The sequence below is a fragment of the Glycine soja genome, chromosome 17 (genome assembly GCF_004193775.1).
Source record: "Glycine soja cultivar W05 chromosome 17, ASM419377v2, whole genome shotgun sequence".
Taxonomy (NCBI): Eukaryota; Viridiplantae; Streptophyta; class Magnoliopsida; order Fabales; family Fabaceae; genus Glycine; species Glycine soja.
The window spans coordinates 14,757,114-14,784,813 of record NC_041018.1 but is presented as its reverse complement, the minus strand read 5'-3'; the positions used below and the strand labels follow the sequence as shown (position 1 = coordinate 14,784,813).

Below are 27,700 nucleotides of genomic sequence, written 5' to 3'. Positions count from 1 at the left end.
GTCTGCGAGGGAGTCGTGGTGGAGGGTTAAACAGGTGAGGGCTTCTTTCAAACAGTCAGTAGTGGTTTTGCGGATTGTGTGTTCGGCCGTGGTAGGTCAGACCAGTTGTTAAGGGCTGGGAACCCTTCCTTGTATTTGAGGACAAGGTAACCTCCTATAACTAAGTTTAATAGTAATTTTGGAAAATTCATCTCCCTTATTCTTTCATTACTTATGATATTTATACACATTCTGAGTGGATTTGCGATAACAAAATTCCACTACTCCACTACCCTGCAATAACATTACTAACAAAATGACACTACTAATTGAAACAAATTTTCCCTTGTTACTCTAATAACAAAATTCTAGAAACAAACATCTAGAAACTATTTTAACTAATTCTAATAACTAGCTAGATGTAATCGTCCAAATGGCCAGGGCACTTAATAGTCCTTTTGGGCCTTCCTTCTTAGACCTTTGGTGGTATCTGAGGTTCTTGAACCTTGTTGCTAACACCCAGGCTGAGAAGGGTTCTACATAAGGTGATAGATGAATCTCAATCAACATTTCTAGGAGGACAGAATATGATGGATGGAGTGGTTATCACTAATGAGGTTATCCAAGAAGCCAAAGAAAAGAAAAAACCATGTTTCATATTGAAGGTTTCGAAAAAGCTTATGATTATGTGAGATGGTCTTTTTTTTTTATTACATGTTAGATAGATGTGGCTTTTGTGCTAAATGGATTCCTTGGATGAAAGGGTGTGTTGAGTCAGTCTCTATGTTGGTTCTGATAAACGGGAGTCCTACTTAAGAATCCACAATGCAAAAAGGTTTGAGGCAAGGGGATTCAGTAGGCCCTTTTTTATTCCTTTTGGTGGTGGAAGGACTAGGAGGTATGATGAGAGCGACACTGGAGAAATCATTAATTGCGGGATGCAAAATTGGGAACAGAGAGGTACATCTTTCTTCTCTACAGTTTGCGGATGATGCGCTTTTTATGTGCCAACCAAACACTCAGAATGTTATTACCTTGAAAGCCATTTTAAGATGTTTTGAGCTAGTGGTGGGTCTAAAAGTTAATTTTTACAAAAGTAAACTGGTGGGGATTGGGGTGACAAAGTTGTATATACAAAGTTTTGCGTCTATGTTGAACTGTTAAGTGATGAAAATTCCATTTTGTATTTGGGGATACTTGTAGATGCATATTTTGGGAGGGTAGCTACTTGGCAACCGATTGTAGAGAAAATATCTAGAAAGTTATCTAGAAAGTTAGCTACTTGGCAAACGAATATGTTGACATGTCGGTGTGTTTAACACGTTTCTAACGCTAACACAAGTTGACACATGTTAGACGTGTTTTGTAATGTTCGATTTTTTTTCTTGATTTTTTTAGACTTTGACATAGTGATGTATGAGCCAAACGCATACCTTAAACACATTTTTTTTATATATATTTTTTTTAAAACAAATCAACTTAAATATTAAATTAATATTACCAAGTTTTTTTTTTCTTTTTGATGATGGTATCTCTTGATAATTTAGTTTTGTGAGACATTTTATAAAAGAACCTGTCAAATTGTTTTCTTAGAATTTTTTGTAAAGAGATAAAGTTTTTCATTGTGAAATATAATGACTCTCAGTGCGACTTATTATGATATGAAAATTATAAAGCTTAACTTGTTTTAAGATGAATATATAAAGCTTAAGAATGTGTCTCTAAGTTCTACGTTTTAAACTTTAGTTGTGTATGTGTTCATACCATCAGTGTCCGTGTCAGAGTATATACTTATACTTCTGAGAGAGAAACAGCTGCCCTTAGAATTTTCTTCAACTTTGGATCCGCCTTTTGAAGAAGCAACTTGCCTCCCACGGATTGAACAGAGTCACTTGGTGGGGAAGGTGGCGCTTATGAAACTTACTTTCTGCACTGTGTAACATACTAACATATGCATGTGTTACTCAACTCACTATCACGAGCCCCTAAGCCTCCACTCTGCCCAATTAAACTATCAATATATAATCCAACTCTTTTTGTAGAGATCACATAAATCCTTCAACTAATTCTACTTAAAATATTTAAAATTAATATATTTAGTGTTACATAGTGCTTAACCTATACTTCACATAAAAACTTATGGCTTCTCTCTATGTGAATATAAAATCATTGTATGCAGTTTTACTCTTATATATGTAAAAAGACTGTTTCTGAATTTAATCCCAGGATCAATCGGTCACTAATCAACAACCTATACACTTAGTGGTGTAGAATACTAAATACAAGATTTTACTCAAAAAAAAATTGTAAAGACAAAATTTACTTGTGAGTTTTTAAAATTGAGTGAGTGCAACCTAACCTTAATGTAGGTCGTCGGCCAGTGTATACACTACATAGTATTAAAAAATTATATCCTTCCTAATTATTGAGTAACAAGACATAGATACATTGAATAGTGAAAGACATCAATTTTATCAAATATAATTAGTGAGTTTCCTACAAGACAAAAACCATTCAAAACTTCAATCTCAAATCCATTTCCGTAAGCCATGAAATCCCGAATCCCAGAAATTTCAATCAGCAAGACTAGTCACAATTTGAACTGTTCCTGTTTCTTCTGCATCTTGTCTGAAACCCTCCCTTCTCCGAGAAGAGCCAAAATATCCAAATACTTCAAACAAATGCCTCTCAGAGACGACCAAGAACATGTCTTGGTCTTAAGTGGGCTTTGGAAAATCTCCATGACTAAACCAAAAGACCCAGAATTCCCTTCCCTTGGCATCTTCACATGCATGACCAAACTTATTAGCAAAGGTGTCACTAATAGAAGTTGGCTTCTTAGGCACCAAAACATATGCATACCCTATTATGTTGCACATATCATTGGTTCCTATACCATAAAGAAAGCCAAGTTTGCCAAAAGAGCTGTTAAGTGCTTAGTGGTTCAGCCTTTACTTGAACTTCTTAAGGGTAAGATAAGTTGGGTTGAACAAAGGGTTGCACTTAGAGCACTGGCTCATATAGCTAGCCATGAAGCAACTTTTGAATCTGTTGAAGCGCATGAAGTAGAAATCATAGAAGCAGCCATGAACATAGCTTCCACGTGCCTAAACAAGGTATATGATGAGTTTGTTGGGCTGAAAAAGTCAGAGAGATTGAAGTACCATAGGAACCTTCTAACAAGAGGGCTTGGAGGGTTTGAATTGGAGAACATAAAGGCAGAAGAATGGGCTAGCCAGCTTCAATGTTGGTCTCTCTATCTTCTTAATTCTTTTGCATGCAGAGAAAGATCTCTCAGGTTAATATGCAAGAAGAAATTCTTGAAGGACTTGTGTGGAATGTGGGGGGGCGGGGGGGGACTAAAAAACCCATCTTCACCTTGTGGAGGACTTTTGAAAACTCTGTCACACCCAAATGGGAAGAGAAAGCATAGCAAATTTGCAAGAAGTGGTAGAGAGTTTGTGTAATGTTTCAAGATCCTCAGATGAAAGGCAACGCATGGTTATTGAAAGTCTTGTGCAGCTTCTCATAGACCCAGTTACAAGGTATAAAGTGATGGACAAAGTTGCTCCTGTGCTTGCTGATTTGGTTGAACTAAGAGACATCAAAGGGAAACACAAAGTAATTGGAAAAGCAATCATGAAGGTTCTCTTACATTATTTCCACAGAATCAAGATTTGCAAGGTGAGTTTGTATAGTGAAAGGACAAGAAGGTTGGAAGAGTTGTGGAATTTGAAGGTGGAGAGAGTGAAGAAAGAGAAACTATTGAGTGTGCAAGAATTGAGAGAAAAAGAAGCCTTATCATGTGTTCTGAAAAAGGAAGGACGTAAGAGTTTTTTTGCTGGGGAGATTGAGAATGCTGTGGTGAAGTACTCAGAGGCTTTAAATTTGTGTCCTTTAAAACTAAGAAAAGAGAGGATTGTGCTTCATAGCAATAGAGCTCAGAGCTATTTGCTTCTTAGAGATTCAGAATGTGCCATCAGTGATGCCACAAGAGCACTGTGCCTATCGGGTGCGGCGCGTCCTCACGGAAAGAGTTTGTGGAGAAGATCACAGGCTTTTGACATGAAAGGGCTCACCAAGGAGAGCTTGATGGATTGTTTAGCGTTCATTGACACAGAGGGGTTCAAGATACCATGCTATGCAGCAGGGTTTTTTAACTAGCAAATGAATTCCACGTGGCTATTTACCTCAACTCAGGCAAGGTGGTATGGCAAATGCCAAGAAATAAATGAATTTGTGATGGGTCGAAATCGAATTGATGTTGTGAGTTTGAGTCAGAAAACGAGGAGAATGAAAAGTGAGTTCCTCACTGAAGTTAATATCTTGTTTTTCCTCTTTCTTTTGTCTCATTTTAATTTAGTTCCATATGGGAGGTTAAGGTTTAATTGTGCAATGCATTGGTACATTTATGTTAGTTGTCAAATATCAATCATTAGAGACAACCACACATTGAAGTGGTGAATGGAGGATCTTAATTAATTAACTATTTTCGTGTTTGGATTATATTATATAGGCACGAGTTACATTGTAGAAGAACCTTTCACTGGGAGAAGAGCATGGGAGAGAAGAAAGTGTGGAAGGATGAGTCTAGTGACTGCAAATGTTGGAAGAAAACTGGCAGTGTCAAAAACAAAAAGGGTAAGGCATGAAATGAGTTATATGACGCTGCTAGCATGGGATTTTACACTGGCACGCCTAGTATGTTTGTTGCCTTCATTCACAAGAAAGGGGGAAAATATTCTTCTATTAGTTTCTATTCTATGGTAACTGCTTTTGACCATAGAAATTAAAAAGAGGGAGTGATCCCAAGAGCTGAATGAATTAATTGTTTCAGATTAATTAATAGTACTCTTACTCGATGAGGCCAAACATCATAGAATTCAAAGTATAAGAGAAGATGAAACTCATCTTGTGCAAATACTTTATTTATAGAATTTATTTCTAACAAACCAAGAATCTTAACAATTATTTATACATGCATTACTTTATTTTCTATTTTACTTGTTTCCATCCCATTAATCTTTTTAGTTTCTAAAGTCCTAAATTTTTCACAGCTAGACAGCATTTGAGAGCACTCTTGCTCTAACATTTTTCTTTTCTTTTATTTTCATCTCTTTTTTATCGTATTAAAAAACTGGTACAAATATACAATTTCTTTTTTCTTTATAACATTGTTCTTACAAAAATATTAGAGCTTTTAATCACATAATGCCTCATATTTTATAAAGAACAATCATGCCAAATTCCTCTAAAAAAATCCTGACAAACGTTAGTTAATATTCTATAAACCTCGTTGGCATATATAGCCATATTGGTTATTTTCAAAAGAAATCTTTCATTAGGCAATCTATTTCATTTTATTTTAGAGTTCGTACACGTAAATTGCATTTGAAAAGTTTGGTGTCCGTCTTCTTGCCTTCCGATACTACAATGGCTACACCGGAGCGGATGTCGATATTACTGTTTAAATATCTTTTTAGTTTTTATAATTTATTATTTTTTTATTTCATCTTGTAAAATTATTTTTTTGTTTTTAGTCTTAAAGAATTTTAAACAGTGAAAAAAATATATTATCAAAATCATTATAAGAACGAAAAACAAAATAAACATAATTTGTAAAGACTAAAAATAAAATAATAATTTTATAAGGACAAAACAAGAAAAAAATACTAAATTATGAGGACTAAAAATATATTTAAGGAGTGTATTCAATTAGAATTTTAAAGAATTTTAAAAGTATTTTTTTGTAAAAAGTCTTGAGGCATTTAATTAAGATTTTTAAATAATATAGAAATAAGTCTTGTGGTGTTCAATCAAGATTATTAGGATTCTTTTAAGGAAGTCAATAAAATCTCTTGGTATTCAATTAGGATTTTTTACAACTTAAAAAGAATCTTCTAATATTCAAAAGTATATAGATTTCGATGAATTCTTTTTTAAATGGATTTTAATGAATTTTGTAACACTCCATTTTTTGTCAAATAAAAAAAAGTTTTATTTAAAAATTGATAGAGTTTTTAGAAATTAAATAAATGAGAGAAAATAGTTTTTGTTAATTAAAATAAGAGTTTCATAGTATTATAAAAGAAATAGAGTAAAATAATGTTTTAGAAAATAAAGTGATGTTTTAATTGGTTATTTATTCAATGAAAGAGTAAGTAAATAATACGTTGAGAGTTCTCTAGTTATAAATAGAGACATATTAGGTCAGTTTTTACATGTATGATACTTGTCTACACTTTTTCTTTCTCTCAAATTCGTTTTTTCTTCTTATTCTCCCAAAACCTTTTTTCTCTCTCGCATATACCAAAATTTATCTCAGTAAAATTATGATATCAAACTTATTAACCGTTGGATCATCATGAAATTCGGAAGACACCTTCAAAACTCATTTCTACATATTCCCACCGTTGGGATTTATGAAATAATGTCTGTAGAGAGAAAAATACCCCTTGAACAAAGAAAACGAAATTGAGGCTCCAATCTTTTCTCCTTTCCTCTAACACTTGAAAACCCTGTCAAAGCAATCAGAAGAAAAGCTTGAAGAATCTTAGGAAACCACTAAAGATGTCGTTATCGCTGTCGGATTACACACGTGAACCCGCTTAGAGGTAAGAGATGAGTTTATCGCAATTAGGGTTAGAGTGAACATGTGTAAGGATCCTTAGAAAATCAAATTAGGATTAATTTTGGGGTGTTTTATGCATTTTAATTCTGTAAGTACAATGATAACTATGAATTGCTCATGTTTGACAGGTCAATTGATGTCCTAATGTAAATTTGATGGTTTAATTGAGTGTTTCGCTTTAAATGTTAGAATCCTAGAAATTTGGGAATTCTTAATTCTTGCATGTTTTCTTGAAATTGATGTAGGGTTTTTGTTCCCTATGATGTGAGCACATGTTCTATGTTATTAATTGAATGAATAAGTGAATGGTTATATGCCTTAAATGTTTTTATATATATGATGTATGAGAGGTGATAATGTGTTAGTGAGAAGGTGTGATGAGACATGTGTTGTGAACAAGTGTGAGATTAATACGTTTCTCGATGTGATTATACATGTTATTATGAAGTGTAAAGTGGTAACATTAAGTTGTGAGCTATGAACTGTACAATCACACAACTATAAGACCCTTTAAGGGTGATGAGTTTTTACACGATGAGTATTGTGATAGGATCCACTGTGGGAACCCGATGAGTTGAATCACTTTGAGGGGCAACAAGTTAAAATGATTTTGAAAACAATTGAGTAGTTGTGCGTATTGCATAGTTCATAAGTAAAGTCTGTGTTTGTGTCATGTATATATTAATATTGTGTGATGTGTATATGATTCATAAGGTGTGATAACATGTTGCTTTGGGATTATAACATTGTGATTGAGATTGGGTGTATGCGATAAGTTGAGTATGTGTTAAATTGTGAGATCATATGTGTATTAAGATGTTATGTGCATTGAGTTATGAGCTATGAACCGTATAGTCACATGATTGTAAGACCCTTTAAAGGTGACGAGTTAATGCGCAACGAGTATTGTGATGGGTTCCACTATGGGAACCCAATGAGTTAAAATTATTTTGAGAATAATTGAGGAGTCGTGTGTTTTGTATAGTTAAAATGTTTTCTGGGTTGAACTTGAATCAAGAAGGAGAGGCCCTAACGGATTCTTCGGAGTCTAGCTCTTGGGGTAAATACACCCGATTTGAGTGCTCCTTTAAACCTGTCTTATTCTGAACATGTGATCAATGTGAAGGTGTGAGATGTGATTTTGTTATTAAATCATTGGGACAAGTGATGTTAAGAAATGAGTGGTAACATAAAGCGAATTGTGCTAAGTTGAGCTTATTATACTTATATTATATATATGTGCTTTCGTTTATCTCTGATAATTGTTGTGCATAAGTATAATTTGTAATTAAGTCAATAAAAATTTTCGAATTTTCCCTCTTTTATTACTTCTTTTTGGTGTGAATAATTAAGATTTTGGTACCATCTGAATTTATGTCCAATAGGTGCTTAAACCGGTAAAGTTATACTGTTTTGGTGGTGTATTTGTTGTAGAAACACATAATAAAGCTTAAAAGAGAAGTTGAAGATCTGGAGACTCTCGCTCAGCGGGCAACACTCGTCTAGCGCGAAGAAGTCACATGGAGAAGCCTGATATCACGTGAAGGCGTGCTAAGCAAGTGCTGCCCGCTGAGCAAGAGTCTCCAAATCTTCAAATTTTCTTCCAAGCTTTATTTTGTGTTTCTGCAACAAATACACCACCAAAACAATATAACTTTACCAATTTAAGTACCTACTAGATGCAAATTCAGATGGTACCAAAATCTCAATTATTCACACAAAAAAGAAACAATAAAAGAGGGAAAATTCGACAATTTTTATTGACTTAATTACAAATTATACTTATGCACAACAATTATCACTCTACCTATTTAGGAATATGATAACTCACTCCATGTGTGTTGTTTGTGTTTGGATCTTGTGATGATCTCGAACCTTGTGTTTGTGGGAGCAAATGGTTAGGTGATGACTTTAAAGAACCTTGTGCTAGAGGAAGCTGGAATACAATGCTCTGATAGAATGTAACATTGAGACATGAGTTTTTATATTATTTGCATAATGTTCTCAACATGTTACTTTATGTTATTCTGCTTCTTAACTTGTTTTCTTTTGTAAAAATTGGATGGCCTTGTTTTGGACCAAAGATGTATTCGTACCTTATTTGATATGTTTTTAATTTGATGATTAACGTGGATGTGGACCTTTTACCCACGTGAACTCTTTTATATTCATTGAATAAAATCTATTTAATTAATTCTGCATTTTCATGTATGATATTATATAAATATGTATGTCGGGGTAGAAAGTTTCAGATTTCATGAGACTTTTTTAGTAGAACATACATATAAAACAATCTCACCCATTACTAGAAAAAAGACTTTCTATAATGGTGCAACAACACCGGTTCATAAAAATTGTCGTTGAAGTAAATATGGTGGCATTTTTGCAAATAAGTGCAAAATCTCGATATCAGTTCTTTGTAAACCATCTTTGAAGGTAACTTTTCAACATCGATTTTACAAAACCATCTTTGATTGTAACTTCCAACATCATTTTTATGAAAACTGTCGTTGATAGGAGTATAACTAGGCTTTCATCTTTTTAGCCTAGCTCAATATGTTTTCAGCCTCGTGTTCTCACTCAAAGTTGTCATCGTCGAAGCTCAGGGTTGTTGCTGTCAAAGCTCAGGGTTGTTGCTGTCGAAGCTCTCCCTCGTGCAAATGCCCTAGTTCTTCCCTCTCATGGAGCTTTCTTCCTTCACCCTCTTCATTGTTTCCCTCCCTCTCACGAACCCTACCCTCTTGTAGCTACATGTAGATAACTCCTTGATTTTGTTGTGAAGTCTCTTTGAGGTATCAATGCTAGTTCATGGCAGATCCAGGGTTGAAAAAACCAGATCTGGTGTTGGAAACACTAGATCAGGGGTTAGAACAACAAATCCCTTGGTCATGACTAGATGTGTGTGAGTCTCTAATGCCAACAAGTTTTCTATTCCAAGCTTGCTTGCGAAGATGTTCAAGGAGTTATTGAACTATGTGGTGACAAAGGTGTTGGATCAAGTAGAGGAGTTGGGTGGTGTAGACGTGTCGACATTTGTGCCACCATGGCTCGACGAAGGCCCAGGCCAGGGTGTCGCCCACCGTGGATTGGTCATTCTTTTGGAGGATTTCTTGGGCCACGATGGGGGAGAAGGCCATGGCTACAGTCACTGAGCCCAATTGGAGGGACATGATTGGGTTGTAGGTTTGGGCCAGAGAGGAGAGCGAGCAGTAGGGCTTAGGACCCGATTGATGGACATTTCTGATTATGAATAGTGGTGTGCTTCTCATTTTTTTTATTTTTGTTTCTCATTGTATTTTTTATATTGTGTGCATTATTATCTATTTCTATTTCTGGTTATTATAGTGAGGTGAGGAAGAAGAGGAGAATGAAGAGCAGGGGATGAGGTGTAGAACTGAGTGGAAGGAATGCCTTATATAGGAAATGGGTTCTTCTGCTTTGTGTGGCAAGCTTTTGTGTTGGAATGTTCTTCACCAATATGTACTTGTGCTTCTGGGTCTCTATATTCTAGCATCAAGTTTCATTTTTTAGTTGTTTTTTTTAGTGATTGAGTTTTTAGGCTGCAAAGGGAGTTATGCTCTAAGGATTTCATTGCCTGTGCCTTCTGTCATAGAGCATTTAATCCATCCTTCCTATTGTTTGTTTTATACTTGTAATCTTGTATAAATATTTCTGTTCAATTTCCCATATGATTTTTGATTGGTTTCATTAAATGCCCAAAGCTATTGAGACTCATTTTATTCTTTTCTCTTATCCGCTTCTCGTTTTCCCTTATGTTCCGCTAAATCAAAAAAGAGATAGGTGGGTATCTATATTTTATTCCCCCTACTAGCTCTTTATATGTAGTTGCTGAAAATCATGAAGTTTTAATTGAGTGAAGACATTGGGGTGAGCTTAATTAAATGAATGCTTCTTTTCATATGCATGACCTGTAATCCTTAATTTATTGACATTTGTTCATCTCCCATGATCCCGGACCTGCTTGTTTGAGAACAAATATCCACTTATGAAGCTAGGTTTATAAATTAAATGTTCACAATCTTTGCTTTTATTATCAAAATTTGAAGCTATAGGTCCTTTTTTTTGTCCAATTTTTACTCTATTAGTATTTATTAAAATATGTCTTGAATGAGATAATCATTATCATATACGATGAATGTTAACCCCAACTGTATATCAGGATATGGTCAATGGCTAAATATAAAGAAATTTCAATGGCTTCTACTCAGATTGAAAGAATAAAATTAAACTCCAAGGGTTGTAATCTAAATCTAGTAAGTATATCGGTTACAATTTTACTTATGTTGTATTTTTGCTATGATTCTGTCTTGGAGAATGATCAGGAACTACTACTGGTTAGTTCATTATTTGTATACAGTTATAATGGAGTGGGGAAAATGTCACTAATAGACCATTGTTTTCGGTAACTATATTCATTAATGGTGAATGTGCCTTTAGAATTAAGTTGCCAAGTGCATGCCTAAGGTAATATTTGTATAAGAAGAAACTCCTCTAATTAGTTTCTATAAAAGTTTTCTCTTTTGGGTTTTGTTCATTAAAAAAATTATACATGTTTTGTTTGATGTTTTACCTTTGTCCAAAGGTTGTAAGGCCTAACTCCAATTATAGTCAAGTGGAAGTTTCAAATACACAAAATGTTGTCAATTAAGCCAAGCCAAGGAGGTTGTTTGCACTAGATTTACTTATGTGCTTATCAAATAACTATAATGCTAAGTTCATTTGTTACATGAATTGCAGGAAATCGAGTAAGGCAATATCTACTTTGGAGTTGAATCTCAAATTTGCTTCACTACTTAATTTATGCTAAATGATTGTGTTGTATTAGGGAAGTCAAAGACAATTGAATCAACTGCAGGGAAAACATATTTCATGGTTATATGGATCATTACAACTTTTAGTAACAGGAAGCACAAAGATTATGTTCGTGCAACTTGGATGCCATTAGGTGATTTAAAGGATTTCAACATTATTGTCAAATCATTAAATCAATGACACAATGTCATGAAACCTTCGGGTCATCCATGATGAAATCCTTTATGGTGGGTACTTGATGCAATCTCAAGTGAGGCAAACACAAAAGGATAATTAGTTTGATGTAATCTCAAAAAACACAAAGCACCTAAGTAGGAGCAAATAAAATTGAAAATTGGAGCAAATATACTTTTCCACTATCTATAATTCCTTTTTGTATCTAACATTGTCCTTGGTCCTCTCTTTATTGCAAATCCTGAGATGTTCAAGCTTTTGTACATGATATTTTTCTAAATTTTATTTATGCTTTATTTTTAAATTGAAAAATATAGTTACACACATAGTGACTAATTGAGACCATGAATACGTAGAAAAGTATTTGTTAGTTTGAACGTCTCCTTGGTCTTCTGTTTTATATATGTACAAATTTGTCAATTTAAACTTGTCTAAGAATCTACTGATTATTATGATAAAAGGTGTGCAAAACATTTTTTAACCAAAAAATAACACATTCTAAGACAGTTCTTTAGAAAATCGTCTTAGAAAGTGTACATTCTAAGATGGTTCTCTAAAAATCATCTTAGAATGCCTATTTTTTAAGACGGTTTTCTGAAAACGGTCTTAAAATGCCTATTTTTTAAGACGGTTTTTTGAAAAAACGTCTTTATATCCTTGTGTTTTTTTAATATCTTTTAAACAAAAATAACACATTCTAAGAAGGTTTAAAAAAAATGATGTAGAAGTCAAGATTCTAAAACGATTTAAAATTCATTGTGAAAAATGTTGATTTTCTACTATGACAAATTCAAAAAACGTTTAAAAATCATCGTAAAAAGTATTAAATAATCATCTTTAAAAGACATTTTTTAGTAATACCCAAACAATCCACAATTTTTTTATACTAAAACCAATAAATCCCAAATTCTACTTTAAAATTTCAATCTCAAATTCCCACTTTACATTTGTGGAGCATTGTCGAGATTATATCAATCGATTCATGAGTTGATAAACTTTATTAGGTATTCATAACACCACAACTGATGTTAAGTGGCTATAGTGGAGAATTAAATATGCTGTAAATAAGACAATAATAAATATAAAGAAATTTAAGGCCCGTTGTTACCTGTTTCGCATCAGCAATGAGGGTGAGAAATATATATTGTATAGCATAACAAATTCATGTGATGCAGAAAAGAAAACAAATCAATATTTTTTAGAATGATTGAGAATATATTTTTAAAGGTAGATGCCAACCAAAAAGTGAAAAGATGCTTACGGTCAGATTAATTAATTATTTCAATTATAAATGTGACTTTCTTGTTTGGTTTGATATTTCATATGCAAACACTTTAACAAGAGAGAACTAGCCTAATAAGAATTAAGCTTCTTTATAATAAATTTTATTTGTTCCGTCTCGAATTCTAGTTATCTACAATTCACATTAGACTCGAATATAAAAACTGAATCTGAGGAATTCTAAATTTTATTTGTTTCGTCTCGAATTCTTTTAATGCTCATCTTTGCATTCACAAAATTCAACTCACAAATTTTATTTAAAGGAAATTAAGTTCCTTGTCACTTGAACCAATAGATATTGGTAAATTTATTTTAATCCTACTTCTTAATTTTCTTTTTCTTTTCTACTGTTTCTTACTTTTAATTTGTTGATTACAATGTATGCCTATCAATATAAATTGGCTTAAATATATCGAATATGGATGATTCATGATTTATTAAAGAAATGAATTAAAATAAATAAATAAATAAAAACTTATTTTAGCTTTAAAATGATAGATTTTAATTCCTAAAAAAAAATGATAGATTTGAATGATGTTCATGCTATTTAACTATTTAATATCGTTTGTTCTACACAAATCTTCTCTCTGTTAGGTGAAATGGACGGCATAAATCAATTAGTATTATTAGAGCCCATGATACTTGAAAAACATGCAGAGCACGATTTACCAGGTCATAAAAAGGATAAAAACAAATTCGTGATTTTTTATTTTTACATTACAAGTTGGGGATGTTTAATCATAAGATACTCCCCTATAAATATACTGTTTTATTTTATGACCTCTTGCAAAATCCACTGCTCTTTTGCATTAAAGTTAGATTTATGCGCCTTACCCGACCAAACTGCTTTGGTTTTTTCTGCGCACTGATTAATAAAATACTACGAAAAACTGAACATCTCAATCATGGACGTATACCTAACTTTGAGGCATTACGAGAATAGTATAGAAAAAAACAGGAAATAAATGGAAGAGCGGAGAAGATTAATACAAGGATGTAAAGAATTATGATAAAACCGATTGTCGCTGCGACCAGTTTAACAAGTAAAATACAAACAGAAAGCATGCGCGTCTTTTATGGGCAGGGACCACCAGCTAGGCAAGGCAACTAGTGATAGTTGAAAAAAAATGGTGATAATAGAAATGGTAATTTGTCATCCAATGCCATAAAAACTTTATTGTATAATCGTTAACATATGGTTACAATGTAACAAACTTGTCACAGTTAATATGCAACTAACTCACGGTCATAATTACAGACAGGAGTTCAATCATCAAAAGAAAAGTTCAAAGCAGCAATGGCCGACCCTGTTGTTGCAAATGTTGAAGCAATATCAGGGTAGTCTTTCCATGAGGTTGTGACCTTCAGAGATGGATACAGCCACGTTTTAACCGAATCCACAAACGAGTTTGGATCCAAGTTCAAAATGGCTTCCCAATCAACCTGCAAACCCTGTGGGATGCTTCCTGTGAACTCCATGTTGGCAGCAAGTAACAAACCCAGCATAACTATAAATCCAACCCCTGCCGATCCCCTAGACAGTGGCATAAAGTTATACCTGAAAAGCAGTTCAATCAGATTTGCAGAAATGATTTTCAGATGCACAAAATCAAAGATAATTTAACCATTTTTAAAATGTCATACCAGTAATATGTCATCCTTAAAATTGCATCTCGCACGTTTTCAAGCGTGTCGAAGTCAGTAGACCCATAGTTTTCACCACAGTAAGCATTGCAGAGAGTCTGACACAACAGTTTCAAGATGGATACAAGATAAATATTACAATTCATCTAATGACTTGAGCTATAAATAACAAAAACGTGTTTTTAAATGAAACTTTAAGAATAGTAAAATATCTGTTAGCAAATTTCTAAAGCTGAAAATTATCATGAAATATTAACGATGATTGAATGGTACAGATGGAATGAGATCATTGGTAGGGATGTTAAAAGAAACATTCTTACTTAAGAAATAAACCAAAAATGGCTATATAGAGAGCCATATATGTCACTATTAGCTAATTAATACACTAAAAGTTGTTTAGTATGAGAAACATACTTCCCATGCCACTGTCATTTCTTCGTCAAAATCTTCCCATCTAGCAGGGGTACAAGGTGTTTTGATTGCAAAGTCAAAACCATGCTCTCCCCTGAAAAAACATGTTTCAGTTCCCCAATTAAATTTCAAGCGTGAAAACTAAAATTTTACAGCAATGACAAGAAAATGTGGAAGACAATAACTTGAAATTTTCACAAGGCTAGTATCTAGCTTACATTTTTACAAGGTTTATCCTAGTTCCTTCAAGCTGCTTCCTGAGGAAACAATAACATCCAGAGAGTAAATATATGTTAAAGAAATTACATGTTTCCAGACACTGTTAGCACTGTGAACGCTTACCCTTCAAATGCAGTACTGTTGCACCAGGTAGCCAACCAAAAATCCTCACCAATAACTTTATAAAGATCAGAACATGATTTTGCATGCATAATCTGCATATCAAATATTAAAGTTTCTATTTTCAGAAAATGATAGACTATAAAACTATTGTTCTTCAAGCTAGGTAATACAAAACAGAAAAACATGTAACATCATCAGCAAGGGACTATCATTACATTAATTTGATATCATTCGAAAGCAAGAGAAAAGAATCTGGAAGCATTTCTTCGTCAAAAAGTTAACAGACAAAAATGAAATCCTTGAGCATCAATTATATTTATAAGGAATCTCCTATGCCTACGAGCTAATTTAAAACACCAAAACCAATTAATTAGAAACTACAGATTACATGTTTCACAGTCCATCTGACTTGATGCATAAGAAACATAGTCTATCATACAACTTATGAATTTCTACTTTCTTGGGTACAAATTCAACCTATCTAATGATAACGATGATAACCGTGTGCTACAGTAATAATAATAGTACTTTGATTGTCCAGACATGCTGTGCGTGCATGTAGAAACCATGTCTAATGAAAATTTAAAACACGGAATAAAATATGTCTATCTTGCAATTACAACTGTAGTGTATCACCCAAGCCAAACAAGGGGGCTTAAGAGGTTTACTTACTGACATCAGGAAAACCATAACTTTTCCAAGGCTAGACCTTTTGAGGGGTTAGAAGTCACGGAGGAGGCCTTTTGCATAGTAAATCAAGCAATGTTAAAGGAAAGAGGCACAACATATCTAAATCAACAATCAACAACTGACCTCTTCTAATTTCCCATCTTCGGAAAGATGAATGATCTTGTCTGTTTTGCTGCGGACAAATGATCTCTCTTTCATTACAGTCTTTGCAATTTCTAACGTTCTGTGACATTTAAAATAACAATCATTTTCAAAGCTAGACTATTACAACAACAACCAAGCCTATTCCAACTTTAGGGTCAGTTACATGTATCAACGATGTCATAATGTTCCTTTCATAGCCACTCTACTAATATATAATAAATCAATAAAATCAGGAAACAGGCTCTTCACCTTTCATAATTAGGAAAGTAACGAACAACTCTGGCTTGCCCAAGAATCATAGGTGTGTGAGAACCAAATCCAGCATTAAACTCATCACTGCAGAGCAAAACAAAAAAAAAAACAAGAAAATCAAAATCCAGAACTAGTCTTTAAGTCCAGCTTGAAATAACAATAAACCAGGCACATTAATCAATATTGCTAAAAGGCTGGCAACCAATAAAAGAAAAAACTTATCCAATCATGACCAATATAATTCTGAGCTTATTGTCACAAATAATGGAAAGTATATACTTCATAATGAAAGTAAAGAACATGACCTCTTTAATTGCATAATTTTAATAAATGTAAAAATCAATCTTAGCAAAACAATCCACATAGAAATGAAAGCACTGAAAGTTAATATGAAGGCTGAATATACTTAGTCACTCTAGTTCCACTGAGAATTCATTTCCTCCTTTCAACTGTAAAACTTAGGTTATCTAAGTTTTAAAAGTAAGGGAAGTTCTATCCCTTTTTTATGGTCCTTATGGAATAATAAATACTGCAGCTTTTGTTGAAAGCCTAAACAAAAGATATCAACTTAGAGCCAACAAAAACTCAGCCATCTCTTAAACAAATCTAAAATCTCAGTAAATAACAACAAAAACAAAAAGCATTTGCAAAAGGATAAAAGTTAACACGTGCACAAAAAATGCTGAAGGACTAAAATGTAACAATGAGAAGAAAAGGGACAAACAATTCATGCAAAATTTAGAGGAATAGATAGTAACAAGTAAAGAATCCAAATGAGTTTTTATCAAAACGAGATGAAAATGGAATATATAATATTAAAAGAAATTATGAATAACCAAATTCTTTTATAAAAATCATCCTCACTTTGAGGGAGTTTGGAGGGAGAGGACTGAATACACAAAGAATCTAATTTGTTCATTACTTTGTACCAAAGAGGTTGTGGTTGGTTATCCTGGATGTAGAAAAAGCTGCACACTTTCACTTTACTCATTTCAGACTCAACTGATGTAAATGAGCAAAGGTCAAGTATAATCAGCAACTTAGTATTCAATACAAGTTTGTCAACGTATCTTTGACATTAATTTGGAAATTTTCCCTTTACCGTAAATTTACACCATCCTTGTCCTCTCCTCAGTCTTGTTATAGATTTTTTAAACAATTATTTGTAATTAATTTATTATAGGAAGGAGACCTTTATCTGCACTGAAAACATATTTGATGTAAGCATACTACCTCAAGTCTATGGGATCGTGTTTGAAGATATGAACATGACCTTACAAAAATTTACCAGTATTAACTGAAAATAAGTGGGAGTTTGAATACATATAGAATTTCTGTAAACTTAGTTGACCACAAAAGAGGATAGTTCAGTCATGCCTCTAGGACTATAGGATTTTATAGCAGAGTCAGCATTCAGCAGCAATTATATCAATTAGATAGGAGAGACACATAAAAAGGTGGAGATAATGAAAATCTACGTACATCCTAAGTATAAATATTATATCTGAAACATTATAAAATTTCTGAACAATAAATCATGCGTACTCTTAATGTGCTCTGATAAAATACTTAGCCCATAGAAGGGATACCTTAGCTTGTTCACCCATACAACAGGATCACAAGGCTCAGAAATCTGTCTCCATCTAACAGCTAATGAGTAAACATTGTGCCACGAAAATGTACGGCTGGATAATCTATCATCTACAGTTCCATTTGAAGATGTTACTGAGGTACTGCTTGTACTACAACCAGCACCTCCTCTATTTTGACTGGGCATGTTAATTCTTTCCCTTCTCCTGGCCCTTCTCCCATTCTTTGAATTTCCTTTATTCGAATATTTCCATTCAGCATGCAGGGAACGCCAAGCCTTTGAGACTTTTTGTGCAATTTCAATAGCAGCAAGTCCAGCCATTCGATGCTGATAATAAGGAAGTATTAACATACAGATATAGATAGGTTAGAGGATATTATCAACAACGATGAGAAAAAACAATTGTCCGTTGGATGCATGTCACTTTTAAGTGAACGCATGAAATTTATAAAGGAAAAATATATCACAACTTGCATATATCTAGAATAAAGTGTCCAGAATATACTGTAGCTACTAAATAAACTACACACTCGTGCGCGCGCACACACACATACCCAGGATTTTAAAACTAATTGAAAAACAAAACCTAGCGCACCTCGGTGCCAAAAGGCTCTTCGCTATGTGAAGATATGGGAGAGGGTCATTGTATGCAGCCTTCTCCTTGCATATGCAAAGAGGTTGTTTCTGGATTCAGGCCCGTGACCAACTGGTCACCAAGATGTAACTTTTCCGTTACGCCAGGACTCACCCTCATAAATGATATGATTCTATGAAAACTGCATGTTTTTACTTTGGGAAATACAGTTAAAATAAATTTCCTTTGATAGAGATTTATTGAGAATGGAAGTTTGACTTGTTTAGAAGTTATATTGTTAAAATCAGAAAACTGAAATCCCTCAACTGTGTACCAATTTTATAATATTATCCAATCATTATGCACTATTATTTCTGTCATTCAATAAAATAAAATAGCATCCCTCACTTGGAAGTAAATGGAAATAATATAACATGTTTCCTACTTTTGCAATTTGATTTTACATGATATGAACAAGGATCATCAGAATTTTTGGATGCAACCAAATCCTTTTCTAGTTCCATTAGAGCAAAGAAAATGTGCAAGTATAATATGGCACACCAAAGACTATTGAGAATAAAAGTGGGGCCCTCAGCAGAAAAGGGATTTGATGAAAAAGAAAGAAAAATGATAATAATCAATAAGCCATGAGATATAGAAGAGCAAGAAACCAGAAATAGCTTTACCTGGCGTCTATTAGGTAGGAATCCTGGACAATCATATTGGATTTTCATGCCAATGGAGTCTGAAGCCTGTAGAAGAGCAGCCTTCTGCTTGGTAATAGTAAACTCTTGCTTTTTAAGCTTTCCCTTTCTTAAAGACTCGCGTAAAGGAGGTTGCCTGAAAACCTTTTCGCATACATTCTTTGGATGCAATTTCTTGCACCAGTATTCCTGAATATAATACAATGTAGAATTGTAGATACAAATAACTATCCTAGAAATGGGAACCTCAACTCATGCTTTATAAAATGTGAATAACCAAGCACATTGTGATTTAAAACCTACTTGCTATGCAATACATCCTTTTAAACCCACATCAAATTCCCCACAGGCATGCTTGTGAAAATCAAATCTTATATTTTCTTTTATTCTTCCTGTTTTTCTGGAAAGTGGCCTACTTTACACACATGACCACAATCACCACATAGCAACCAAGAAATCCTAAAGTCAGGTAAACAGGATTTTCCAATTAAGACACCTTTGAATTAAGAAACATTATTAGTACCAAGGAAAGTAGAATTGTTTTCATAAATTTTACCTTAAAAAGAGCATCAATATCCCCGTCAATATCAAACCAGCAAAAATCACCATTAAATTTTGAGGCTGTGTACAGGGCAATCTCTTTCTGCAAAAGAAAGGGTTGAAGCATATCATAGAATTAGGCTCTTAATGAATGAAACTTAATATGTACCATGTTAATTCGCAGAGCACCAATGGCACATCAGTCCAAAAGCAGCATTTTATTTCTCAAAAATAATAATTTAGTTATAAGTAGCTGAATCAAGGGAGGGCAAGTTCTACAAGTATGTCTCAATGTTGACATAACTAACTAACATGAGGAACTAAAGCAGAAGGGAACAGACCTAATTCAAAACATGCCAACAGAAATTCACATATTCAAATTAACAGAGTAGCAATAATCTCTCCTGCTCTAAATGAATTTTTGCTATGACATGTCACTACTCAATACTGTCAACTTTGTGTCCCAGTTAGTAGATCTTTTAGCGTAGAAGGAAATTTATTTATGTTCTTTTTTATCAGTTGAATAAGATTAAGAGGGAGAATAAAAACTGATGCAACAAGTATACTATTTCAATAAAACAAACCTGATAAAAGACAAGGCACTGAAGCACGAACTTGTCCATTGAATCCAGTTCCAAATCCAATGCAGCATCATAGTCCTTGACCTGAGACCATTAAAAAAAGTTATAGCATGCCAAATGTAAACCAACATTGCACCAAAAAATTAAATTAAAAAAATCCATACCGCTTCTTTGTATTGTCCAACAGCATGGTAGCAGGAAGCACGTAAATACAAACATTCAATGTTGCTGCCATCAATGCTCAACCCCATTGTCAAATCCTTGATAGCCTTCCTGTTACATCCAAACCCAAGTTAAAAATAAAATCTAGTAACAGCATAATAGAGTACCAAACTAGAAAACTTAGCACCGATGATTAGTATGAAATATTTAAAAGCAATTTACATGGACCTTAGGTGTCATTATGAATTCAAACTCAAGGAATTGTTGCACTTCTACCAGTATACCCATTGTGCAATAATTCATATACAATTTATCACTCTAGAATCCTAGATTACAGACCAAAATACCAGTAGCAGACCATTTTTTTTTTATCAGCAAAAGTAGCAGACCATTTTAAGTCCCCAAATTTTAGGAATTGGACTTGAATAATAGCTATAATACAACTATATGATTTGAGTTTACGACTTTAGGAATAGCAAAAATCACAACATAAATCTTCCTCAAAGTGCTTGTTCTCTAACACAAACCTAAATTTACGAAAATACAAAATGAACCTCCTTATGAGATTCTATTTCAACAATTATAATTGTTATGAAAAACAACAAGTAATAAGTTCCAGTCATGTCCATAGTTCCTAAAACCAGTATTACCGACTAATCTTTTGTTCCTAAAAGGCTTCAATTTATTGCATGTTCTACCATCCATATATGTTTCCTTAACTGTTAATTGAGAGTACCACTATAACTTATACTAGTGTCATGGACCAAATCCTCAAGAGTCAAGACTCATGAAAAAAAAGTCACTGCAAATAAATATTCAACTTCTTCAATGGATTAGCAAGTATGGCTGGACAAATACCTGTGTTCACCCATTGCATGGAACAGAAGGCCACGCAAATGATAAGCTCTTGCAAACCTAACATCAAAATGTAAAAGCAATCAACCTCAGGTAAAGAGAATAGGCACAAAGTACATCAAGTGGAAGAAGCTCGCAGAAAACAATGCTGATGAATAATACAGTTCAGTCATGACAATTACCTCCCATCAATATGTAGCATCCTATTTATACATTCCTGAGCCTTTGTTGGCTTAGCTAAATCTTGATAGAACTGCACAAAAACCACAAATTCAAAACAACACTACCAATTAAAGCCATCCAACAAAATAGCCAATCCCAAGCCTGAGTTAAAGAGGAGGGTTGTGTTAGGCTATTGGCAGCCACCATAAAACTCGCTGTTATACTCAACAACAGAATAGTTTTAAGCCTATAACTGATAATCAAATTAGGCAGAAAAGAAGAAGCATACTTAATAATTATTAGCCTATGGCTGCTAGATCTTTGATACACACACACACACACACACACACACACACACACATATATATAAACTGTCAAATACATATTCAAACCAAAGCTAGCAAGCAAAATCATCTAACAGAATAGCTTTTAAGCCTATAAATAAAAAGCTATAAAAAATGTAGCCTACCAGATAAATAAGCCTATAATTGAATAAAAGAAAAACGTACACGTGAACTGATCTGATATGAAACAGATAATTCATGTCAAGTGGAAAGTAAATTGGATTACAGGCAGACAGAAGCAACATGGATGAAAGTAGTGAAACCAGATATGAGTAGAGATAACACAGAATTCAAGAATACAAGTTAACATATTTGAAGTATACATTCATTTCTTTAATATGATCAAACTATCAGTGCAGTATGGATACGGATGAATAGACACCTGAGTCAGATGTGCCCATGCTTCAAGGAAATTTTTGTCAAGTTGAAGTGATTTGAGATGAGCTTCCTCAGCTTCCTTATATTCACCAATTGAAGATAATGCTAAACCCTGTAAAGTCAATTTGTTCAGTGAAAGACTGAAGAGACCTTCCATATAAGAGATCTAGATCCAAAATCAATGAGGATTCAAGTAATAAGACTCAAGGCCCACCAAATATGTGTAGGCAGACGTATTATCCTTATCTAGCTTCACGCAAGCTGAAAGGTCTTCAACAGCTGCATCAAACTCTTTAAATTTGAAATTGACAATTCCTGCATTGAAATTTATACAAGACATACATTAGTTAGTCTCAAAATTTTAGGGTTCAACTAGATGATTTCATAGATCACTTAGGTAGAATGTATACAGAAGTTCCAACACTAGTTTTGGAAACAAAATATCTCCCTATTCTAAGCTATAATCCCTTGATTTGTTGTGATTTTCTAAAATATAGCCTATTTTATATTAATCCCAAACAGCGGCTCGTAGTGGCTGATCCCAAAGCTGCTAAAGTGGGATAGCAGGATGGCATCTATTGCGAAGTCTAGAAAATATAAATTTATATCATACACATATAAATACTCAAAAATAGAAAAATACACAATTAAAAACATAGTATTATATTTCTGAAATTTGTTATTACTATAATACTATTATTATTTAATTTATTAATTAATTATATTATATGCTATGCTTTATTTAGTTTATTATATTATATATTATGCTTTAAATAGTTTACTATAATTTATAATTTTTATTACTTTTATTATCTAGTTTATTATTATTATTATTATTATTATTTAGTTGATTGTATTGTATGTTATGCTTTAAAGAGGAAAAAAAAGTTAGACTACTCAAATTGAAGCCCAGCAAACCGAAACAAGAAAAAAAAAACACTGAAACATTAGGCCATCATAGCCAAGTTCCCCTGAAACTCTAAGTCACTAGAACCAATCAGGCCCCTGCTATTAGCAAAGTGTCACTGCCTCTAATTGAAAGACTGAAAGTGAAACCCCACCCCCCAATGGCAGAAATTGAAGATGGATGACTGGAAGGTCAGTAGCAGCGGCTGTCCATCGACAGCAAAGGTCGCAGACGCTGTCCGGCAATGGCACAGGTCCCAGAGACTGTGCCAAAACACCTGGGGCGGCTGTGTTTTGCCACAAGAGGCACGATGTTGAAAATGAAATCATGGCCACTTTTCCCACTTCTTCAAACCTCCAACGCTTACCCTTTTGCGTTGCACCGCTTTAAAATCCGCAACCACTATCCGCTATTCCACTATTTGCTACTATAGCAGCACGACTGACAACATAAATTTTATAGATTACAAAAATAGTATAACTTCTTAACAGATACATTCCTAAAATAGCACAAATACTCACATTCCCCCTCAAGTTAGTGAATAGGTGTCCTCCATTGTCAGGTTGGATACAATTCTCTAAAATGTAGGACTCTTCAATCTGTTAGTCAAAATATTTGCATCTTGTCTATGTGTGGGCAATGAATCAATAGGATTTGTTGTTCTCTCCTATCCCCAGTTAATAATATAATGTCATCCACATACTCATGGATGAGCATCCAGTAACAGAAATGTAAATACATCTAGCAATTCAAAATGTGTTAATTCTTCATTTGCTTCTAAGAAATGAAAATGTATGTTTGCATATGCTAAAGGTAAAATACAACAATCATGCCACAGAAAAACTAATCCAATTTCTCTGTCTGAACTTCTACAAATTACCACAAGATATGGACCCACCATTGTAACAAAGAGAGCAAAATAGAGGCATGCTTAATTATTCAAGTCCAGCAAAAATCGGTTGCCCAAATAACAAATTAGTTAAAGACAAGCTACCTCTCTCATGTAAAATATCTGCTGTGTCAGGTTCAAACTCTAATGCCTTGGTCAAGTCTTCAATAGCCTGATATCCATATCGAGAGGGGGGGGAAACAGCAATTGTCACATTTACAGGTTTATACTTGTGCCAAAAAATAGGAAGTGAAGCGCCACAGAATGTACAAAATATTTCAATCTTTTCATATCTCAAACATCTTAAACAATATCACATAGGATCTTGTAGGTCATACATAGAGACTTCAATAACATTGAATCTAACAAGATAAAAGACCACAGAATTCTTCATAACCACATGATTAGTTTAGCACCAACACAATTAAGGGTTCAAGCATTCAACTAAAAGCCTAAAGCTTTACATGGCAATGTTCAAATAGTACCAGAACCAGACTTGGCATAAAAAAAACAAAGAAAATTCCTTGCAATTTTCATTTTCTGTAATAGAACTGATTCTTTTATAAAATATAACCAGAGGATTGCCCGATGAATGAAGTTCCGAGAGTTTCAACATGTTAGACTGAGATTAAGTTTCTAAGAAGTAGGGATGGCCATGCTCACCTCAACAAACTCTCCCAAGGCTGCCCTGGCCTGACCTCTCCTTTTCCATGCCTCACCAGCCAATGGATTAAATTGTATAGCCTAATACATACAACATGTAAAACACTTACATATAGAAGAAATACCATATCTCTATATACACCTGTTCGACAGTTTTCATTCAACCACCTTTGTAAAATCAGCTATAGCAGCATCAAGTTCCCTCTGGAATGCATATGCTGTACCTCTTCCTATTAGTGCCTCAGGATAAGCTGGGTCCTTTTTCAGTATCTACATAAAATGAAGGGGGCAAGGCTGTAGTATGTAATTTAATAATATGAAGAAAAAAAATAGACAGAACAAGATTGAAAAGGCATGAAAAGATGAAAATGAGAGAATCACTTGTGAGGAAAATTTTTCACCTGGTCAAAAATGGATATGGCATGAGCATATTTTCCTTCATTAACCTGAAAAAGGACCATAATATCAAATATGCTCTTAATCAAATAAATACAACAACACGGAAGTCGTTATGTAATTTGTTTATTCAATTAAAAGCATGAAAACAAACCTCTGCTATACCCCTTGAGAGTCGAAAATCTACACTAATGGAATTTGTATTTGAAATCCGAGCAACGCAGAACTTCTTATTTTTCCTTGCTTCACCTTTTCTTTCATCAGAAAATATAAACTTACTAATTGGGTTTCTAAAAATTTTAGGGACATTAGCTGAGTCACCACTATTGGTAGATACTTTATCGCTTGATTCTGAGGCATCACTTGAGTCATTACATGATTCAGAATTGTAACTAAGTGTATCAAGAACATCAGGGCTTCCATTCACTTGGCCATCAGATTTATTAGACTCTCTATATTCATCATGTGATTCATGCTTTAAGTTGGAATTATCAGCAGACTTTAGGCATGTCTCTGATTTATCACCAGTAGCATCACCACATAATTCAGCCCGAGTGCCCAATGTATCTTGGATCTTACAAGTTTCACTAGAGCTCCCATTACTCAGAGAAACTGATTTGGTTTGTGGCAACGACCTATGGGTTTCACTTTCACACAGTGTATTGTTGCCTTGTTTTGCAGTCGCTATAAGCTCTTCAAGTTCTAGCAGCTGTTTCAAGTCAGCAGACTGATGCAGAGCATGTTCATAGCCCTGCTCCCATACCAATAGAGCATTTTCTTTCCTTCCCAACACAGAGAGCGCAGAACCTAGATAACAGAAAGAAAAAAAATCCCTAAGTCAAAAAATATAAGACATATGTAGTGCATGAGAAAATTTCATTCAAACCTTCTTCAACATAAACTAAAAGAATGACGAGATACTAATCTATAAACAGCATGACAAAATACACTATAAAACAATTCCAACATGATCATCATGCAACAACCAACCCTAATCTTCATTGTAGACAAAATTGCCTTTTCTCTCGGCTACATTGGTTTCAGAGTATAATCATTTATTAAAAATAATCCATTTATGCAGACACACATCCAATACACACATAATCACGCCAATTTTCTTCAATTACACAGAAGTTGTACATTGTCGCTTCTGTGCAACGCGCCAATGCATGAAACATTCAATAATACACACACAATCATGTCAATTTTCTTCAGTTACGCAGAAGTCGTACACTGTCGCTTCTGTGCAATGCGACAACACGCATGACATTCAGTGATACACAGATAATCACGTCAATTTTCTTCAATTACACAGAAGCTGTATATCGTTGCATAATTCAAGACTGATGCAGAAACAAACAACACCCTATCCATCTATTTAATTGATCACAAGAAATAGCATATCTGAAAACTAGTCAGAAAAAGTCAAAAAGCGGCACAGTAAATTTCCAAGGCAAAATACATAAGGAAAATCGGCTAATGAATAGATTACGTTTAACTAAAACCTAAAACTAGTTCAATTACCAATCCCAAAAAAAAAAGCACGCAATTAAATAGGTAAGAAGAGCGTAAATTCAATTACAGCAAAAGACGGCACGAAAAGAAGATCGAATTTGACATAGGAGAATGGAACCTTTGAGAATATAAGCTTGAAGAAGCGTAGGGTCAAGCTGAAGCGCTCTGTCGCAATCCTTAATCACGTGCTTGTGGAGCTCTAATTTGCTGTAACAGAACGCGCGGTTGCTGAAAGCGAAAATCGAAACAAGATCAGCAAAGTATATATGCAAAGCATTCACAATAACGAATGAATCAATGAGAGAGAAAAGAAAAAAAGGGGGAAATGAAAAAGGAACCATAGGTCTTGAATTGCGTTGGAATGAGAAACGAGGGAATCGAGGATTCGAATGGCTTTGGACCAGTCCTTGGAGGCGCAGAGCCTGGCCAACTCCACGCGCTCGGAGGTAGCAGGAGCCATGGGCACGTGAGGTGCACGGATCAGAGGTGAGGTGGTGGTGGTTTTTTCTTCTGAAAGGGAAATTTGGGGGGTGGAAATGTAATTGCAATTGTGCGCGCGGTGGTGAAATGAAGAAGGCGATGGATGATTGATGGTTGAAGAGTGCTGTGCTGTGCTGACCTCGGGAAATTGGGTTGAGAGAGAGAGATAGAGAAAGAAGGCGAGTGCTTAAAGAGTAACGGTGAACGATCGATCACGTGCACCGCACAACGCGTGACTTGCACCTAGGAGGCTTGGCCAGAGCTTTTTTCTCTTCAATATTATTCCCCACTCTATATAGATAGAGATATTAAAAACTACTGCCTTAAGTATATTTTTGGTTTTTTTTCTACTAAAATTTGGTTTTCTTTATTTTTTAAAATATTCATTTTTATTTTATTTTTCAAATTTGAAACAGTATTATTCGTATGAAATAAGGATCATTTTTTCATTGTAGAATACAATTTTGAACTCCTTTTCACCAATCCACATAGAACTTGTCCTATAAGATTCACTAATAGAAATTAGGATTTCAACTAATTTTTGAAAGAAAAAAAATTGGTCATAAATAGTGCGAAAA

The 27,700-nt window shown here is 34.1% G+C and overlaps 2 pseudogenes across 1 annotated transcript; one reads left to right on the top strand and one right to left on the bottom strand.

Moving 5' to 3' along the window:
- The first annotated feature begins 2,351 nt into the window (after positions 1-2,351).
- On the top strand, positions 2,352-4,821 carry LOC114392237 (annotated as a pseudogene).
- A 9,211-nt stretch (positions 4,822-14,032) lies between these two features.
- LOC114392236 lies at positions 14,033-27,397 on the bottom strand (annotated as a pseudogene). Its single transcript, XR_003662267.1, has 22 exons — positions 26,981-27,397; positions 26,761-26,870; positions 25,282-25,934; positions 25,133-25,177; positions 24,900-25,001; positions 24,732-24,812; positions 24,174-24,240; positions 22,487-22,587; positions 22,277-22,384; positions 21,571-21,641; positions 21,392-21,448; positions 20,536-20,644; positions 20,375-20,455; positions 19,807-19,893; positions 19,233-19,439; positions 17,971-18,299; positions 16,379-16,465; positions 16,109-16,208; positions 15,296-15,387; positions 15,172-15,210; positions 14,957-15,047; positions 14,033-14,640 (listed from the first exon to the last, which is right to left on the bottom strand). The product of XR_003662267.1 is annotated as a suppressor of RPS4-RLD 1-like (transcript).
- Positions 27,398-27,700: the final 303 nt, after the last annotated feature.